This window comes from Leucoraja erinacea, chromosome 1 (genome assembly GCF_028641065.1).
Source record: "Leucoraja erinacea ecotype New England chromosome 1, Leri_hhj_1, whole genome shotgun sequence".
In the NCBI taxonomy this organism is placed as follows: domain Eukaryota; kingdom Metazoa; phylum Chordata; class Chondrichthyes; order Rajiformes; family Rajidae; genus Leucoraja; species Leucoraja erinaceus.
Genome location: NC_073377.1, coordinates 115,876,152 through 115,892,857, shown reverse-complemented (window position 1 = coordinate 115,892,857; position 16,706 = coordinate 115,876,152). Strand labels below are relative to the sequence as shown.

Genomic DNA, 16,706 nt, shown 5'->3' with positions numbered 1-16,706 from the left:
TGGGGTACAGAGGAGACACGATTGAGGGCATCATCGATTATGGGTGAGGGGAACCCCAGTTACCTAAAGAATGAGGACATCTCTGATGTTCTAGTATGGAACACCTCATCTTGGGCGCAATGCGGCAAAGACGGAGGAATTGGGAGTAGGAGATAGAGTCTTTGCAGGAAGCAGGGTGGGAAGAAGTGTAGTCGAGATAGTTGTGGGAGTCAGTGGGTTTATAATAGACGTCAGTCAATAGTTTATTACCTGTGATGGAGACTGTGAGATCAAGAAAGGGGAGGTAGGTGTCGGAGATGGTCCAAGTAAATCTGAGTGCAGGATTAAAATTGGTGGTGAAGTTGATGAAGTCCATGAGTTCTGCATTGGTGCAGGAGGTATCAATGTAACAGAGGATAGGGCCAGTGTACTCCTGGAACAGGGATTGTTCAACATACCCTACAAAGATGCAGGCATAGCTGGGCCCCATGCGGGTGCCCATAGCTACGCCTTGGACGGAGAAAGTGGGAGGAGTCAAAGTAAAATTATTGATGATGAAGACCACCTCCGCTAGGTGGAGTAGAGCGTTATTAGAGGGAAATTAGATGGTTCTGCGGTCGAGGAAGAAATGGAAGGCTTTAAGGCCTTCCTGATGGGGGATGGAGGTGTAGTGTGAGTGCACGTCCATAGTAAAGATGAGGGAGTGGGGGCTCGGAAAGCGGAAGTCATTAAAGAGACGAAGGGCATGTGAGGGAACTCGGACATAGGTCGGGAGGAGGGATTAAACCAGGAGGAATAGGATGGAGTCGAGGTACGTGGAAATCATTTCCGTGGGACAGGAGCAGGCAAAAACAATGGGTTGGCCAGGGCAGTTGTGTTTGTGGATTTTGGGGAGAAGGTAAAAACGGGCTGTGCGGCGCTGGGAAACGTTAAGGTTGGAGGCTGTGGAAGGAGGACAGCCAGAAGTGATGAAATCAGTAATGGGGTTTGAGATTAAGGCCTGGTGCTCATCTGTGGGATCATGGTCCAAGGATAAGTAGGAGGAGATGTTTGAGAGTTGTCGCCTGGCTCAGCCCGGTAGAGGTCAGTGAGCCAGACTACCACGTCACCTCCCTTGTCGGCAGATTTGATTATAATGTCAGGGTTGCTGCAGAGTGAGCTGAGGGCTGTATGTTCAGAGGGGGTGAGGTAAGAGTAGGTAAAGGGAGTGGAAAAGTTGAGACGGTCGATGTCACAGCGGCAGTTAGAAATAAAGTGTTCTTGATAGGGTAGAAGGCCGTTCTGGGGAGTCCAAGTGGAGACGGGATAAGGGGTGGTGAGGACTCCTTCCCAAAAAAAAATGCACGGAGGCGGAGGCGACGGAAGAAAGGCTCTACAGTGCCCTCCATATTGTTTTGGACAAAGACCCATCATTTATTTATTTACCTCTGTACTCCACAAGTTGAGATTTGTAATAGAAAAATTCACATGTGGCTAAAGTGCACATTGTCAGATTTTAATAAAGGCCATTTTTATACATTTTGGTTTCACCATGTAGAAATTACAGCTGTGTTTCTACATAGTCATGGATTTACGAAGGGGAATTCATGCTGGACTAATCTTCTGGAATTTTTTGAAGATGTAACTTGGGAAATGGACAAGGGAGAGCCAGTGGATGTAGTATACCTGGATTTTCAGAAAGCATTTGATAACATAGGAGATTAGTGGGCAAAATTAAGGCACATGATATTGTGGGTAGAGTGCTGTCATGGATAGAGAAGTGGTTGGCAGACAGGAAACAAAGAGTAGGGATTAACGGGCCCCTTTCAGAATGGCAGGCAGCGATTAGTGGGGTACCGCAAGGCTCGGTGCCGGGCCCGCAGCTATTTACAATATACATCAATGATTTGGATGAAGGGATTCAAAGTAACATTAGCAAATTTGCAGATGACACCAAGCTGGGTGGCAGTTTGAACTGTGAGGAGGATGCTATGAGAATGCAGGGTGACTTGGACAGTTTGGGGGAGTGGGCAGATGCATGGCAGATGAAGTTTAATGCAGATAAATGTGAGGTTATCCACTTTGGTATCAAAAACAGGAAGGCAGATTACTATCTAAATGGCGTCAAGTTGGGAAAAGGGGAAATACAACGGGATTTGGGGGTCCTTGTACGTCAGTCTATGAAAGTAAGCATACAGGCACAGCAGGCAGTGAAGAAAGTGAATGGCATGTTGGCCTTTATAACAAGAGGAATCAAATATAGGAGCAAAGAGGTCCTTCTGCAGTTGTACAGAGCCCGAGTGAGACCACACCTGGAGTATTGTGTGCAGCTTTTTGAGGAAGGACATTCGTGCTATTGAGGGAGTGCAGCGTACGTTTACAAGGTTAATTCACGAATTGGCAGGACTGTCATATGCTGAGAGAATGGAGCAGCTGGGCTTGTACACTCTGGAGTTTAGAAGGATGAGAGGATATATCATTGAAACATATAAGATTGTTAAGGTAAACAAAAGTGCTGGAGAAACTCAGCGGGTGCAGCAGCATCTATGGAGAAAAGGCAGGGCTCGAAATTAGCGGTTGCCCGGGTGCCACTGACCACCCGAAGTGCCGCCGGGCAACCTAAACACCGAGTCATTTTGCCCCGCTTGGCACGCAGATACTGGTTTATACCGAAGATAGACCCAAAAAACTGATAGACCCAAAGTAACTCAGCGGGTCAGGCAGCATTTCTGGAGAAAAAGAACGTGACATTTTGTGTCGGCGACGGCTGTATTGCGTGGGGAAGATACTAAGTGTGGCGTGACGGAGGGTCTGAGCGAATGACGGGCCCCGAACAGCAGCAGCAGCAGCGGCGATGGCTCCATCTCCTCCAACACCCGCACCCCCGCCCGCCCTCATAGCGGCTGCTGCCTGCCACTCCACCAACGGCGCTTTCAAAACAAACCCTCCCGCCGGAGGAGGGAGGGACGGGGTGGCCCCCTTCTGCCGTCTGAAGCGTCTGCACCACTCGGCCCCGCACCTTCCTGTTGGTTTGCGGAGGAGGAGAGGCGGTGGTGAGGAGATCCCAACTGCCTCTGCCTTTGGCGGCGGCACTTGGCGATGGACAGGCAGGGGCGGAGATCCCGGGGTTGGGGGGGATCTCCCGAGAAAGATCTCCCTCAGCCACCGAGTCATACAAGGTGGCGGCTGCCTGGCTTTGTCCTGCCCCGTCTGGCGGGTTGATTTTACAGCCTGATCGTGTTTGGTACTGCAGTGTTGGAGGTCTTTGACAGGAAGTGTTGGGGTCTTGTGACTTCGCTGGTTTGGTGGGTGAGGTAGTTGGTTGGTTCTCGACATATGCTGGCTTTAACCGGTCGACGGAATCGGTCTCAGTTTTTCCGTTCCGATAGATCATAAAACCTTTGGGGAGGTGTTGGATGATTTGCTAAGTGCCATCATCGTATGCTTGCTGAAGAGATCGACCGATGGCGTCATGTCGAACCAAAACATGTGTGCAGCGTTGGAGGTCAGCAGGCACGTAGATCATTGCAGGTGTTTGCTGTGTCGGTGTTGGCCTGACCAGTTGCATAGTTCGCCAAAATCGATCGAAATACATGCTTGGATCATAGGATCTGTCTTTGAGGATTGGTTCGAAAAATTTGCGGGGCAGCTTCAGAGTTGTGCCGTAAACCATTTCCGCCGACGAACATCCTAGGTCTGCTTTCACCGCCGTATGAAAGCCAAGCAGAACCAGAGGCAACCGTTCACTCCAGTTAGACGCGTCTTCTCCGGCTGCCAGAGCGACTTTCAACTGGCGATCGACCATTCAATCGGCCGTTCCCTTTTGGATGATATGCAGTCGTTCAAATCCAGTTCGTACCCACGAGGTTGGCTAGTGTTTGAAACTGCGCAGACTCGAATTGCGGTCCTCGGTCTGTTATGATTGTACTTGGGACCCCAAAGACTGAAATTCATCGGTCAACAATAGCACGGGCTATTGTTTCCGCTGAAATGTTGATGACTGGGATAGCATCGTGCCATCTTGTGAACCGGTCTCCGCAAATGAGCAGATATGAGTAGTTTCTTGACGGTGGGAGTGGGCCGACCAAGTCCAGGTGCACGTGCACAAAACGGGTGTTTGGTTTAGGAAATGCACCGAAAGGGGTCCCAGTAGGCCTGGAGATCTTGGATTGTTGACACGGTAGACAAGTCTTCGCCCATAATCCAACGTCACGCTTGATGAAAGGCCAGATGAAGCGTTCGTAGATTATTTTTATCGTAGCCTTCTTGCCCGGATGTGAAAGTTGTGCAGCGCGCTGAAAACTTCTCAACGCATCGTCCTAGGCAAAACCCGGCCTTGGTTTGCCAGCGGAAGTGTCACATATGATTGTTTCTCTCATGTCACCGATAGATGCATCTTCCAATATTAGGGCTGTATGCGTCCGGTGTTAATGGATAAGATCTGGATCAGTATGCTGTGCCATGGCATAAAAATCGATGAGTGTGGCCGCACTCAGAGCATCCACCTCCAGTCTTGATAGGGCATCAGCAACCGGATTTGCTTTTCCTTGAACGTGCCTAATGTCACTGGAGAGCTGCAGAATAAAGTCCAAGTGGCGGATTTCCTGCAGTTAATAGCTCCCCACACTTGTACGAGTAGTGTATGTGAGCAGTTGGTGATCCGTATAAATATAAATAGCAAAGGGACAGCTTTCCAACAGATGGCGGAAATACTGGACAGCGAGGTACATAGCCAAAAGTTCTCTCATCTGAGTGGGTGATAATTTTGCCAAAAAGAATGCCAGAGGCTCCCACTTGCCATTGACTCGCTGCTCCACGACGGCTCCCACGGCGTTGACGGAGGCATCAGTGGTAAGTGAAAATAAGGCATTGGCCCCTGATGGCCCACCATAGTTGTGTCGGCGTGAGTCCTCTTAGCGGCGTTGAAGGCTTGCATTGCATCCTCAGGTAAACACAACGGTTTCTTTGAAGACGATTTGTCCGAACCTTTGACTAAGTTGGTCAAGGGTAATAGAGAATCTGCGGAGTTCGGTAGAAAGCGGCGGTAGAAATCTGTGTAATTGGTTTAACGAATTTGGCACTGGATAATTTCGGATTTCCTGCACCTTTGATTCACCGGGCAGGATGTCGTTCTCCATCATGCGATGCCTGAGGAAAGTGAGTTTGTGAGCGCCAAACACGCATTTGTTTTTTGTTAATGACAATACCATATTCGTCGAGACGCGGGAACAGTAATCCGAGGTGTTTCTTGTGTTCGTCTTCGCTAGAGCTCGCTACCAACACGTCGTCGATGTAGGCGAAGACGAAATTGAGGCTGAAGAGTACGTGGTCCATAAAACGCTGGAACGATTGTGCTGTGTTCCGCAAACCAAACGGCATCCGTAGAAATTCGAACGTCCCGAATGGAGTGACCACGACTGGCTAGGGAATATCGGCAGGCTCGACCGGAACTTGATAATACGCGCGCACGAGATCAATGCTTGTGAACACCCGCTTACCCTTTAGGCTTGCAGAGAACTCCTGCACATGTGGGATGCTTTATCGAACTGGAATAGCGGCATTGTTTAGTGAATGGTAGTCGCCGCAGGGTCGCCAATCTCCGGGAGACTTCTTCGGGACCATGTGAAGAGGTGATGCGCAGCAGCTCTTAGACCTGCGGATGATTCCGGCCTCCAACATATGGTCAAATTCGGCCTTTGCAACTTTGAGATGATCTACTGGTAACCTGCGCGCTCTTGCCGAAACTGGACGGTCACGGGTCTAAATATGATGCGTGACAGTGTGTTTGATATCATTGTGCCAGTAAGACGGACTTATTAGTCGTGGAAATTGTTTAAGTAACTCCTGATATGGGTCAGTGCTGGGTTGGAGGCTGGTAAGGTGAGAGATAGTCATTGCCGGACGGCAGATGCAGTTCACCTGTGCGCGGGTGCAGTAATCATTTAAGCAGCGATTTTTTAAATCCACCAGCAAAGAAAGTGTGAAAAAAAATCCGTTCCGATAATGGGTTTTGATACGTCGGCGACTGAAAATCCAGCGAAATGTTTTCTGCAGATCGAAGTCGAGCATGACTGATTTCTGACCAAATGTCCGTATGCTAGAATTGTTCGCGGCGGTGAGAACACATCCGAGGTTAGGGTGAAAACACACTTGGGAACTGGGAGGAACAACTAATCAGGCGCCAGAGTCAATGAGATATTGCTTACCCGAAAGGCGGTCGCTGAGATAAAGGCGGTGGCTCGTTGCCCACGGGCAGCAGTCGCCTCTATTGCTGGGCTTCATCGTTTCCCGGGTGTTGATGTTTGTAGAAGGAGCAAGGAGGTTGAGACGACCGGGCCGCTGCACCATATTTCCGGTGTTTCCAGCAAATGCATTGGGCGTCGCCTCGGCCCCGTACCCGACCCCCAGGTTTGCGTTAAACCTGAAATGGGGATGATTCTGCTGGGCTGCCAAACCCTCGACTTGTGCACTGAGCGCTGCAATCTGGTGTTTCCGCTGTGCATTTTCCAGTTTTACTGTTGTTGCATTGACCACAGTCACCTGCAGCGCAGTGGTTGTCTCCATAACAATGTTGGCCTGTTTTGCGAGCTCGTCTAATGTGACCGATTGAAACATACCTATCAGATGCCCCTGCACCCGAGTTGGCATGCAGCAGAGAAACTTCTGTTTCCAGACATCGCCGTCAATCTTTTCGTCTACCGCCAGCCTGCACCATATCGGCAGCATTTGTGATGGCCTCCTATCACAGATTATCATCTACGAGCAGCTCTGAAATGCGGGCTTGCTTCGACGGCTGCATTTGCTCCAAGATAGTGGATTTAAACACATCGTATGGCGTCATTTCTTCAGGATTAAGAAGCACCCCTCTACTTGCCATGCGATCTGCTCTGGAAGATGAGCTGCTAGGAAACTGAACTTTGTCTGTTGGCTCGTGACATTGAGGGAGTGAAATCAAGCTTCTAGTATTGAAAACCACGCTCTCGCATTGGTTGTAAAAAGTTGGGTCGTCAAGTTTTACGTTGTCAGCTGACACCGTGTCACTTTTATCGTCATACATTTCGTGAGTAAGTGGAAGGTTGCGTGTAGCAACGGTGTCACCAGTTGTCGGATCTACTGAATCCCATGACAGAAAGCAAAGAACAAACACACTTGCTGAGCCAGACACCTTGTGTCACGTTTATTCCAGAAGCCCCTTTTACCTACAGTCTCGCCAATCATAACCCACGTGCATATAAGGCCAATTAGTGCATCTGACCTTGGAGTTGTTATTGAGCTCTTGCGGCTGAATCTTCTCTTGAGGCTGCTGGCGATTCGCCAACGGTGACAGGCTGTATGCAAAACCAACATGCGCGTGAAGGCGCCACAAGCATACGAATCGCAAAGGGACTGGCAGGCCAAGGAAGACCTCCACAGCTGATGACAGAAAAATTCTCTCTATTATAAAGAAAAAACCCCAAACACCTGTCTGACAGATCAGAAACGCTCTTCAGTAGTCAGAAGAAAGGAAAAGATGGAGCCAGAGGGCTGAGGGAGAGCTGAGGGGGAGGAGAAAGTAAGGACTACCTGAAATTAGAGAAGTCAATATTCATACCGCTGGGGTGCAAACATCACAAGCGAAATATGAGGTGCTGTTCCTCCAATTTACGGTGGTCATAACCCTGGCCATGGAGGAGGCCCAGGACAGAAAGGTCGGATTCGGAATGGGAGGGGGAGTTGAAGTGCTGAGCCACTGGGAGATCAGGTTGGTTATTGCGGACCGAGCGGATCAGGTTGCTTATTGCGGACCACAGTCTAGGTTCCTCCCGCTGCTGGACATGGGGGGCACGGTATGGTGGAGACGCCCCTCAAAATAAGGGAAGGTATCCCACGCCAGGGGGCCACATGAGCGGCACGCGTGGGGGACAGATTTGTGAAATTTGAAAAATGTTTACACTGTATTGAACAATTTGTATAGCCTCCGAAAATGTCAGATGAATTTTTTGCACGGTTCATGTATTGTATATATTTATTACCTGAATAAAGTCTATTTTGAAATAAAAACTAATTAAAAAATTGAGGACTGAGCGGAGGTGTTCAGTGAAGTGATCGCCAAGCCTATGCTTGGTCTCACCGATGTAGAGCAGCTGACATTTAAAACAGCGGACGCAATAGATGAGGTTGGAGGAGGTGCAGGTGAACCTCTGCCGCACCTGGAAAGACTGCTTGAGTCCTTGAATGGTCAAGGGGGGAGGGAAAGCCACAAGTGTAACATTTCCTGCGGTTGCAAGGGAAAGTGCCCGGAGATGGGGTGGTTTGGGTGGGAAGGGACAAATTGACCAGGGAGTTATGGAGGGAGCGGTCTCTGCGGAAAGCAAACAGGGGAGGAGATGGGAAGATGTGGCAAGTGGTGGGATCACGTTGGAGGTGGCGAAAATGTCGGAGGATTATTTGTTGTATGTGCCAGCTGGTAGGGTGGATGGTGAGGACAAGGGGGACTCGGCCCTTGTTACGAGTGGAAGGATGGGAGTGAGAGCGGAGTCACGGGGTATAGAGGAGACCCTGGTGAGAGCCTCATCTATAGCAGAAGAGGGTAACTCCTGTTCCCTGAAGAATGAGGACATCACCGATGCCCTGGTGTGGAACACCTCATCCTGGGAGCAGATGCGGCGTAGACTGAGGAATTGGGAGTAGGGGATGGAGTCCTTACAGGAAGCTGTGTGGGAAGGAGTGTAGTCTAGATAGCCATGGGAGTCAATGGGTTTATAGTGGATGTCAGTCAGTAGTCCATCACCTGCGATGGAGATAGTGAGGTCAAGAAATGTTAGGGAAATGTCGGAAATGGTCCAGGTGTATTTGAATGCCGAATGGAAGTTAGTGATGAAATGGATGAAGTCAGTGAGTTGTGTGTGGGTGCAGGAGGTAGCACCAATGCAGTTGTCTATGTAGCGGAGATAGAGTTCAGGGATAGGGCCACGGTACGCCTCGAACAAGGTTTGTTCGATGTACCCTACAAAGAGGCAGGCATAGCTAGGGCCCATGCGCATGCCAATAAACGCCTTGTATTTGTAGGAAATGGGAGAAGTCAAACAAAAAGTTATTAAGGATAAGGACCAGCTCCGCTAGGTGGAGGAGAGTATCTGTAGATGGGGATTGGTGGGTTCTGCGGTCGAAACTTTGTGACCTTTTGTGTATTAACTAGCATCTGCAGTTCTTTGTTTCTACCTGTTCACACTGGTTCTATGTTATCCCACTTTCACATCCACTCTCTATACACTGGTGATAATTGTACAGAGGCCAATTGACCTACATCTTTGGTATGTGGGAGGAAACCCGAGCAACTGGAGGAAACCCATGGGGTCACAGTGAGAACATGTAAACTATACACAGACAGCATCCGAGGTCAGGATCGAACCCAGGTCTCTGGCGATGTGAGGCAGCAGCTTTGCTAGCTACACCACTGTGAATGTTTTATTGCGAAGATCTATTGCATGCATACTGAACTGTTCGCCCTTTAGCTATATATATATTCTTCAGATAGAGCTAGATGGATCTATCTAAAAATATCATGAAAAATCACATGATGTTTAGACAGCATTTAGAAAGTCTAAAGGATCATTTTTAGCAATTTTTGAACCTGTCATATTATACAGGAAACCATGATGTGAAATGGTCTCCTGAAGAGAGGCATGCCATTCGGCTTTAATACATTCTCCAGTCTGTGACTAATTTTAAACTAATGTGCAGCTGAATGCCACATTTCATGGTTGCAATGTGGCAAAATAAAGTAGCCTTAATCTCATAATTAATCCATTTTTGGTAGTGATATTCATGTATGGTCGGCTACTAACAGCATAGGTGGTCTTAGTTTCCCTTCCTCGCATTGTTTTCATTGTTTAGTTTAGAGATAGTCAAGTGCCAAGAGTGTTTTATTTTCATATGTCCCGGACGGGACAATGAAATTCTTACTTGCTGCAGCACAACAGAATATGTGAATATGTAAACATTGTACATAATGGGGGGGAAAAAGAAAACATTCAATAAATAACAAATATAGTGCAAATAACAAATAATAATATAGTCTTTTGCAGTTCAGAGCTCAGAGCTTATTTGTTGTGTTTAATAGCCTGATGGCTGTGGGGAAGAAGCTGTTCCTGAACCTGGATGTTACAGTCTTCAGGCTCCTGTCCTTCTTCCTGATGGCAGTGGTGAGATGAGTGCGTGGCCAGGATGGTGGAGCTCCTTCATGATTTTGGCTGCCTTTTTGAGGCAGCGACTAGGATAGATCCTTCGGTCAAAGCCGGTGAACTGGGCAGTGGTCAACTTTTTGTAGTCTTTTACAGTCCTGGACGTTCAAGTTGCCGAACCAGGCCACGATGCAACCAGTCAGAATGCTCTCTACCGTGCACCTGTAGAAGTTTAGGAGAATCCTCTTCGACATGCTGAATCTCCGTAATATTCTCAGGAAGTAGAGTCGCTGATGTGCCTTCTTTACAATTGCATCAGTGTGCTGGGTCCAGGAAAGATCTTCTGATATATGCACGCCTAGGAATTTGAAGTTATTGATCCTCTCCACCTCTCCTGTTGATATAAACAGGATTGTGGGTCCTCATCCTTCCCCTAGTCGAGCTGTACTCTATAAACAACAGCCTGACGTAGGTGTTTTTATTGTCAAATGGTCCAGTGCGGAGTGGAAGGCCAGTGAAATTGCATTCTCCGTTGACCTGTTGCGGCGGTAGGCAAACTGTAGTTGGTCGAGGTTCTTATTGAGGTAGGAGTTGATGTGCACCATAACCAACTTCTCAAAGCACTTCATCACCACAGATGTTAGTGCCACTGATCAATAGTCATGAGGCACATCAACTTACTCTTCTTGGGCACCGGTATTATTGATGCCCTCTTGGGCACCGGTATTATTGATGCCCTCTTAAAGCAGGTGGGAACCTCAGACCTCAGAAGTGAGAGGTTGAAAATGTCTGCAAAAACTCCCGCAGTTGTGTGCAAAAATCAGTGTTCTCCGTATCGAACCGTGCATAGAACGCATTGAGCTCATCAGGGAGTGATGCTTCGCGGTTGTTTGAGCCGCCTCCTGATTTTGCCTTGTAGGAGGTGATGGCATTCAAGCCCTGCCACAGTTGCCGAACATCTGTATCATCCTTCAGCTTAGAGCAGAAGACCCTTTTGCCCTTTTTGATGGCCTTACCAAGGTCGTATCTGGACTTCTATGGACCTCTATCTCCAGACCTGAATGCCCGGGATCTGGTCTTCAGAAGAATGTAGATCTCATGGTTCATCCAAAGTGTCTGGTTAGGAAACACTCGGAAGGTATTTGTTGGAACGCAGTCCTCCACACATTTCCTTATGAAGTCTGTAACGACTGTGGCGTATTCATTCAGGTCCGTTGCCGAGTCCATGAACATTGCCCACAGTCCACAGACTCCAAGCAGTCCTGGAGTTGTTCCTCTGCCCCCCCCCGCATGTTTATGTTTGCAGGTGAACCAGGTAGTAACTTCTATTCATTTTTGCTATCTGAAAAGTGTCTAAAACCGATTTAAGGCAGACAAAAATGCTGGAGAAACTGTGCGGGTGAGGCAGCATCTATGGAGCGAACGAATAGGTGACGTTTCGGGCCGAGACCCTACTTCCCGACCCGAAACGTCACCTATTCCTTCGCTCCATAGATGCTGCCTCACCCACTGAGTTTCTCCAGCATTTTTGTCTAGCTTCGATTTTTCCAACATCTGCAGTTCCTTCTAAAACCAATTTAAGGATAACTTCAGAAATAAATGTGAAGACTCAATGAAAGCTATGATGCAATCCTGAAAGGGGCTGCTTGGTTGTTGTATAATGTTTACAACTTAACCTAGAAAATGTAATCTAGCCTGTTTTCAAGATGTAAGTTCAGTGGATAGGGGTCAACATGACTTAGTTTACAGTGTTCATTTTAGGCATAAAGTGCCTGTCCCCTTAATAAAGATTCATACAAAAATCTCCAGCCGATGAATGAAATGAATATTAACACAATGCTCCTAGACCATGTTTCCAATGCGGGCTTGCGACCCCTGGGGTAAAGTGTGCTTTTGATTGACTGCTGCAAATTAACAGTGCATGCCATGCTTGCATTCTCAGCTGTTCATGTAGTTTAACTGAAAGTCCTTAAAGGTACTACTGGAAATTGCCACACAGAAGCCAAATATTTGTAATAGCTATAACTGTGAAGTACACCGCTCCACGTCAGATTTTCAGACTTTACCGAGCCACGATATGAGATCCTGTTCTGCCTGATAAATCAGATCAGTCCCCCAATGGACCATTGGTGATATTATGGTGCCATACACTGATGCTTTTTAATATGCTATTGTAATTCACAACGGGAATGCTGAGAACATTTGAGCAAGAGCAGGCCTTTGTCACCTCAGCCACACAAAGATCATACGTAATCTGTAACCTAACTCATTTCAACAATGGCTCAATTGTACTTTATTTGTCACGTGTACCTATATACAGTGAAATTCATTTTTGTACACAGTTTAGTACAAGTATCACTATACATAAGCACTTAGATACCTTAAATAAGTATCTTAGATACAGTACAAGTGTATAAGAGAAATATATAGGAGAAATACACTGAGAAAATATACAGAATCACCAGGTTTGGCACCATTTTCATGTTCCTGTTGTTATAGGTGTAGAGTCCAATAACCTGTGGGATGAATAGGGAGATGTTGCTTTGCCCACATGTCAGCATCCCCCTCTAAGAACTAATTATCGGAGAATAGAGAATTGAAACACCCCACAGCATCAGCATTAGTGCTCGATCCAGTTGAATAATTTGTAACTTGAATCATATATAATGTTTCATACTCCAGAAAAAGAGGAGAGAAAAAGCATCATCATGGATGAGAAATATCCACGCATATCTGCACCTGACATTGGAGATGGACTCTTTTTGCCCAGAGTGGGAATTGGAACTATCAGCAGGCACTGCTTTAAAGACAGAGGGGAGGGGAGGGAAGTTAAAAGGAGATTTGTGAGTTTTTTTTTACACAGAAAGTAGTAGGAACATGGAACTGCCAGGAGAGGTAGTAGAAACAGATACAATAGTGACATTGTATATCTATATATATAACAGATATATGAACAGGAAGGAAATAGAGGGATATGGGGCATGTGCAGGCTGATGGGATTAGTTTAATTTGACTTAATGGCTGGCACTAACACGGTGGTCTAAAGGGCCTCATCATAGCCTATAATTTCCATGTTCTGTGACTGTCATTTGCATAAATGGATCATGGATGTAATGCCATTAATATATGGATAAAATATTACAAGCACAGTTATATATAGAGATACACGAAAAGTTAAATCAAACAATGTCAGTCTTGTCTGATTCAGCGGTGTTTACAAGGCTTACTAAAAATCAGATTTAGGATGTCCCCAACTGAACCTCAGTTGTATTTGCTTTTAGACAGATTTGCTTAATTTAATCATCCATTGAGCCTCAAAGCATTCCGCTCACCAAATTGCTTATTAAGTGCAGTGACCTTTCATGTGGGCAATTGCGTCAGTCATTCAATGTCTACAGACACCCACACACAAAAGTAAAGTGGATTATTTCAGGTAGCATATATACAGAGAGATTAATAATTACCAATTCAGCAGGAACAGATAGAGAGCAGATTGACAAAACAACTCTGGTTTGTATTGTATGGTCTTGCAATAAACCATGCTCATCATTAAGCAGAGAGTTGTTAGGAAGTGTAGAGGAACTGTTGGTTCTTAAAAAAAATTGGGAGTGTAAGAGGATAAAGATATTAGATTATTACTTTAGCTTAGAGATACAGCATGGAACTAGGCCCTTCGGCCCACCGAGTCCATGCTGACCATGATCACCCATGTTCTATGCTGCACACTGGGAACAATTTTCAGAAGCCAATTAGCGTACAAACCTGCACGTCTTTGAAATGTGGGAGGAAACTGGAGCTCCTGGAGAATACCCGCACGGTCAAAGGAAGAACGTGCAAACTCTGAACAGACAGCATCCGTAGTCAAGATTGAACCCCCGTCTCTGAAGCTGTAAGGCAGCAACTCCACTGCTGTGCCACTGTGCCACCCTTATCTTTCATGTTCTTAGTAGATTCAGGCAGTCATGGAGCTATAGGGCACAGAAACAGGCTTCAAGCTGGCATACTGGGCTAGTCCCATTTGCCTTCATTTGGCCATAGCCCTTAAAACCTTTGCTTTTCATATATCTGTCCAAATGTTTTTTACAAGTCGTAATTGTATCTGCTTCTATAGCTTCCTATGCCAGCTCATTTCCAGATAAGGACTACCCTCTGAATGGAAAAGTTGCCTCTCCAGTCCCTCATAAATGCCTCCCCTCTCACCTTAAGCCTGTGCCCTCTAGTTTTAGAATCCTCTACCTTGGGATATATACTGTGAATGTTTGCTTTATCTATGCCCCTCATGATTTTATGCAACTCAATAAGATCACCCCTCAGACTCCTACACTCCAAACAATAAACTCCCAGCCTATTAGTTGCTCCTTATAACAAGCCCAGAAACCGAGTTACTATTCTAGTAAATATCTTCTGCATCCTTTCCATCTTAATGAGATCTTTCCAATTGCTGGGCGACCAGAACTGCACACAGTAAACCAGTCAATGAATTGCATCCATACGTAAGTAGTCACATGCAGCAATCAATTGATGTGAAACAGATCCCAAAGACACCAATACATAAACCACTTATGGCTGATCTGTTCTTAGTGGTACTGATTGAGTGAATAATGTGATAACTAGAACTTCAAGATTCTCTGTGAATTGTGTCATGAAATCTTTTAATTATTTTCCCATTAGGTAGATAAAACCATCTTGTCTACCGGATGGTTTTGCCAAGAATTCAGTGCTTTAATCAGTCCCCAATCATAGCAATAGACTGGATTATGTGATGCAATAGAATTTCAACCTAGGACCTGCAACCCCCAGGACCTGCAACCCCCATGGAGTGCTGCCAATGAGCAGTTGAAGCCGCTAACTGCCAAGTTAGGGTCAAACATCTTTAGACTTAAGAGATTCAGCCCTTAAGCCCACCGAGTTCATGCCAACCAGTGATCATTCCCATATACTGTCGCTATCCCACATACTGGGGACAATTTACAATTTTACCGAAGGCAATTAACCTACAAACCAGATAGACAGGGTTGTACCTGATTGGAGCCTGACCAGCTGAGTTGCTTCAGCAATTTGAGTCTATCTTCGGTATAAACTAGCATCTCAAGTTCCTTCTGACACAACCTACAAACCTGTATGTCTTTGAAGTGTAGGAGCAAACCGGAGCACCCAGAGAAAACCCACACGGTCGCAGGGAGAATGTACAAACACCGTACAGACAGCACCCCTAGTTAGGATCGAACCCAGGTCTTTGGTGCTGTAAGGCAGCAAGTCTACCACCACACCACTGTGCCGCCCGAGCTATGCCACTGTGCCACCCCATATGCTTCTGCTATGATTATGGGTAACACAACAGAATATCAAGTCCTGGATGGCAGTTAGCTAACCTGGCCACTTATGGAAGTGAACCTTGGGTTTGTGAACCCTAAGACGATAGCGGAGCCCATGAAGGGGAAAAGGCCATTGAAAGAAAAATTACTCAATCACAAAGCCATTTTGTCAATGGTATCCACATGGGATAGTGGTAGCTGGAAACCAGTCCAGGAGTGGAGGAAGCAAAGCTGTCCTCTTCACTTGCAGCTCCTGCAGCACAGCTGGTCGTATATATATCCTTCCTTGAAACAATTCCAAGAAGGGCAGAGCAATGTCTTCATATTAACTGCCCAGCCACATCAAAGGAGGAACATTCATTCTTGCAATCTGCATAGATACAACACAAGAAAACTGAAAGCTTTTAAATTCCCATTGAATCGTACTTGCCATAAGGATCTCAAGTCCGATTATTGGTTCCCAACCTAGACTGAATGAACAAGTGACTCGCTCAAAGATTCTCTGGGGATGGTAACCAAAGACCACAGAAGAAAACACAAAATACTTGAAAAACTTGGTGCAGTGGTATAGTTGGTGCTTTACAGCACCAAGGCCCCAGGTTGGATCATGACCACAGATGCCATCTGTATGGAGTACGTTCTCCCCGTGACTGCGTGGGTTTTCTCCGGCAGCTCTGATTTATTCCCAAACTCCTTAGACATACTCCTTAAACAGGCCCTTCGGCCCACCGAGTTCACGCCAACCAATATACTATCGCTATCCTACATACATGGGACAATTTACAATTTTACCGAAGGCAATTAACCTACAAGCCAGATAGACAGGATTGTACCTGATTGGAGTCTGAAGAAAGGTTTCAACCTGCAAAGTCACCTGTTCCTGTTTAAGGAGATAGGTTAATTGGCTTTGGTAAAATTGTAAATTGTCCCTAGTGTCTAAGTAGTGCTAGTGCTCGGGGATTGCTGGTCGGCACGGACTTGGTGGGCCGAAGGGCCTGTTTCCACGCTGTATCGCTACACTAAACTCTGTGGGTCAGGCAGCATCTAAAGAGGGAATGGACAGATGACATTTCAGGTCAGGGCCTGAGCTGAAACGTCATCTGTCCATTCTCCCCATAGATGTAGTCTGACCAGCTCAATTCCTCCAGCACTTTGTGTTTTGTTCAAAATTCCAGCATCAGCAGTTGTCTGTGTCTAAAGGTTAGCTGAGGCTTTAAAAGGTAACTTAGTTAGAAACTTTATTTACAAAAAGGTAAATAAAAATATATTC

General features: G+C 46.5%; 1 protein-coding gene across 1 annotated transcript in view; it reads left to right on the top strand.

Moving 5' to 3' along the window:
- Positions 1-16,706, top strand: part of tbck (TBC1 domain containing kinase) — a 275,407-nt gene that overhangs the window by 179,165 nt on the left and 79,536 nt on the right. The gene's annotated exons all lie outside the window — the stretch shown is intronic.